The 4,374-nt window shown below is 49.3% G+C and overlaps 2 pseudogenes; both read left to right on the top strand.

Moving 5' to 3' along the window:
- Positions 1-696: 696 nt before the first annotated feature.
- LOC124891327 lies at positions 697-852 on the top strand (annotated as a pseudogene).
- Positions 853-1,081: 229 nt separating this feature from the next.
- LOC124891328 lies at positions 1,082-4,102 on the top strand (annotated as a pseudogene).
- Positions 4,103-4,374: the final 272 nt, after the last annotated feature.

Below are 4,374 nucleotides of genomic sequence, written 5' to 3'. Positions count from 1 at the left end.
TTATATCCATGCACCGGCACCATTGCCCCCAAATAACCATGGCACAAGGAACCAACGCACCATGAAACTAAGGCACAAAGGCACCATGGCACCAATGCACCCTGGCAGAAAGGCACCGTGGCACCATGGCACCGAGGCACCAAGGCACCATGGCACCAAGGCACTAAGGCACTGTGGCACCATGGCACCAAGGCACCAAGGCACCCGACGGGTACACCTGTCGTGATGGGGATAGATCATTGGAATTGTTGGTATTTAATGAGGAATTCCTAGTAAGCGCGTCATCAGCTCACGTTGACTACGTCCCTGCCCTTTGTACACACCACCCGTCGCTCCCACCAATTAAATGATCCAGTGAAATGTTTGAATCACAGCGACGTGGGTGGTTCGCTGCCCACGTCATCGCGAGAAGTCCATTGAACGTTATCATTTAGAGGATAAAGAATACGTAACAAGGTTTTCATAGGTGAACCTGCGGAAAGATCGTTGTCAAAACCTACACAGCAGAATGACCCACAAATGTGTTTAACAACTAAGGAGTCCGCACGGACGGGGTGTTATGGCACTCTGCACGAGCGCCTCCCCTTCGTCCCCAGCGATGAAAGTGACAAGGAATAGTTAAATCAATAGCCTGCCCCTCGTGCCCCATCCTCGACGTACGTCGGGGGGACCTATGATTCTTTTGTAAACAAAAATGACTCTCGGGAAAAGATATCTCGGCTCTCGCATCGATGAATAACGTAGCAAAATATGATACTTGGTGTGAAATGCAGAATCCCATGAACCATAGAGTATTTAAACGAAAGTTGTGCCCGAAGCCATTAGGCCGAGGGCACGTCTTCCTGGGCGTCATGCATCGCATTGCCCCTTCACATCGTGCCTCAATCATGGGGTGCGCTGTTGTTGTGGGGCAGATACTGTCCTCCCATGTACCTCGAGCTCACGGTTGGCCTAAATGCAAGTCCACATCTATGGACATCGCGGCAAGTGGTGGTTGTATCTCAACTCTCTTTGTTGTCGTGGCTATAGCCCGTCATGCGTCCGGACTCCAGGACCCTTTCACTCTTAGGCACTCCGACCGCGACCCCAGGTCAGGCGGGATTACCCGCTGAGTGTAAGCATATTAATAAGCAGAGGAAAAAAACTTACAAGGATTCCCTTAGTAACAGCGAGCAACCCGGAAACACCCCAGCCTTAGAATTGGGCGGCTCCATCTTTCGAATTATAGTTTGGAGAAGCATCCTTAGTAGCGGACCAGGCCCAAGTCCCTTGGAAGGGGCCGCCAGAGAGGATGAGAGCCCCATTATGCCCGGACCCTGTCGCACCACGATGCATTGTCTATGAGTCGGGTTGTTTGGAAATGCAACCCAAATCGGGTGGTGAATTCCATCCAAGGCTAAATACGAGTGACAGACCGATAGCGAACAAGTACCACGAGGGAAAGATGAAAAGGACTTTGAAAAGAGAGTCAATGACTGCTTGAAATGGTCGGGAGGGAAGCGGATGAGGGCTGGCGATACGCCCTGCTCTCTCGATACGCTCGTGGAATGCCATCTCCTCGATTATGGCAGTCAGCGCGCGCCTCCGGCGTGCTTCGGCATCTGTACGCTACAGACCTGGCCTGTGGGCTCCCCATTCATCCCTTCTTGAAAAACAGACCAAAGAGTCTGACATGTCTACGAGTCAACGGGTAATTAAACCCGTATGGCGTAAGGAAGCTGATTAGGGGTATTCCCTCGAGGGGTGCACCGCCGATCGACCTTGATCTTCTGAGAAGGGTTCGAGTGTGAGCATACCTGTCGGGACTCGAAAGATAGTGATCTATGCCTGAGCAGGGCGAAGCCAGAGGAAAATCATGTAGAGGCCCGCAGTGATACTGATATACAAATCGTTCATTTGACTTGAGTGTAGGTCCCGCGGCTGCTTTTTCGAGCCGTGCCATGAAATCAAGAGCCCCAAGTGGGCAATTTTTTGTAAGTAGAACTGGCGATGCGAGATAAACCGGCAGCTGGGTTACGGTGCCAAACTGTGTGCTAACCTAGATCCCACAAAGGGTGTTGGTCGATTAAGACAGCAGGACGGTGGTAATGGATGTCATAATCCGCTAAGAAGTATGTAACAACTCACCTACCGAATAAAATAGCCTCAAAAATAGATGGCACTTAAACACGCGACCTACACCCGACTGTCGGGGAAAGTTCCAGGCCCCGATAAGTAAGAGAGCGCGGCTATCGCTGCAAAACCAAGGGCGCGAGCCCGGTCAGAGTGGCCGTCAGTGCAGATATTGGTGGTAGTAGCAAATATTCAAATGAGAACATTGAAGGCCAAAGAGGGGAAAGGTTCCACGTGAACGGCACTTGCACATAGATTACTCGATCCTAAGGGTCGGGGGAACCCCGATAGATCACACATTTCGTACGTACTCCGAAAGGGAATTGGGTTAAATTTCCTGGACCGAGATGTGGTAGTCGACGGCAATGTTAGGATGTCTGGAGACGTCGGCGGGAGCCTCGGGAAGATTTATCTTTTCTATTTAACAGCCTGCCCACCCTAAAATCGTCTCAGTCAGAGGTAGGGTCCAGCGGCTAAAAGAGCATCGCACGTCGCATTGTATCCAGTGCACTATCGGTGGCCGTCCACGCCCAATCGTACTCATAACCACATCAGGTCTCCAAAGGGAACAGCCTCTGGTCGATGGAACAAAGTAGGCAAGGAAAGTCAGAAAAATGGATCTGTCACTTCTGGAAAAGGATTGGCACTGAGGGCTGGGCACGGGGGTCCCAGTCCCGAACCCGTTGGCTGTCGGTGGACTACTCGAGCTGCTCCTGCAACGATAGCGGGTCGCCGCATGTCGATTGGGGGACGAACTGGGATCGGTTCCTTCGGGGGCCTTCCCCGCGCGTCGAACAGCCAACTCAGAATTTGTACGGACAAGGGGAATCTGACTGTTTAATTAAAACAAAGCATTGCGATGGTCCCAGTGCTCTGAATGTCAAAGTGAATAAATTCAACCAAGCGCGGGTAAACGGCGGGAGTAACTATGACTCTCTTAAGGTATCCAAATGCCTCGTCATCTAATTAGTGACGCACATGAATAGATTAACGAGATTCCCACTATCCCTGTCTACTATCCTACGAAACCACAGCCAAGGGTACGGGCTTGGCAGAATCAGCGGGGAAAGAAGACCCTCTTGAGCTTGACTCTACTCCGACTTTGTGAAATGACTTGAGAGGTATAGTATAAGTGAGAGACGAAAGGTAAAACTGAAATACCACTACTTTTAACGTTATTTTACTTATTCTATGACATTGTCAGTTGGGGAGTTTGGCTGGGGTGGGACATCTTTTAAAAGATAACGTAGGTGTCCTAAGATGAGCTCAACGAGAACAAAAAATATCGTGTGGAACAGAGGGGTAAAAGCTCATTTGATTCTGATTTCTAGTACGAATACGAACCATAAAAGCGTGGCCTAACGATTCTTTAGAACTTTGGAATTTGAAACTAGAGGTGTTAGAAAAGTGTTAGCACAGGGATAACTGGCCTGTTGTAGCCAAGCGTTCATTGCAACGTTGCTTTTTCATCCTTCGATGTCGGCTCTTCCTATTATTGTGAAGCAGAATTCACCAATTGTTGGAATGTTCACCCATCAATAGGGAATGTGAGATGGGTTTAGACCGTCGTGAGATAAGTTAGTTTTACCCTACTTATGACAGTATCGCAGTAGTAATTTAACCTAGTACGAGAAGAAATGTTGATTCAAACAATTTGTCATTATGCTTGGTTCAAAAGCCAGTGGCGCAAAGCTACCGTGTGCTGGATTATGACTGAACGCCTCAAAGTTAGAATCCGGGCTAGAAGCGATGCATGCGCCCACTGTCCGTTTGCTGACCCGCAGTAGGGGCCTCGGCCCCCAAAGGCACGTGTCGTTTGCCATGCCACCGTGGCAAAAGAGTCGCGATGGCCGCCTTGAAGTATAATTCCATTGAACGGTGGGTAGAATCCTTTGCAGACAACTTAAATATGTGATGGAGTATTGAAAGTGGAAGAGTGGCCTTGCTGCCATGATCTACTGAGATTCATTCCTTATTCGTTCTGGTTCATCCCTCCCCATCCAATCCAATCATTTTTTCATCCATCTCCAAAGGAGGTTTAACCATCCGTCCTTGAAAAATCCCACTAAGTATTGTGAGTTCACCTCACCCGAGTTAGCCACTTGTTTTTCAAGTGTCGCGTGCATTCCATTCTAAATAGTTAAGTACATGATATCAAGTGGCCTTTCATCCAAAACAACGGCATCGCAACTAGAGGTTTTCCACGATGCGGAGTGCGGCTTAAGTGCTCATCGACATGCCAAGAACAATGTCGGTGCGTGG

Source organism: Capsicum annuum, unplaced genomic scaffold, assembly GCF_002878395.1.
Source record: "Capsicum annuum cultivar UCD-10X-F1 unplaced genomic scaffold, UCD10Xv1.1 ctg3408, whole genome shotgun sequence".
Classification (NCBI taxonomy): Eukaryota; Viridiplantae; Streptophyta; class Magnoliopsida; order Solanales; family Solanaceae; genus Capsicum; species Capsicum annuum.
The sequence above is the reverse complement of the archived record's forward strand: the minus strand, read 5'-3'. Positions and strand labels throughout refer to the sequence as shown.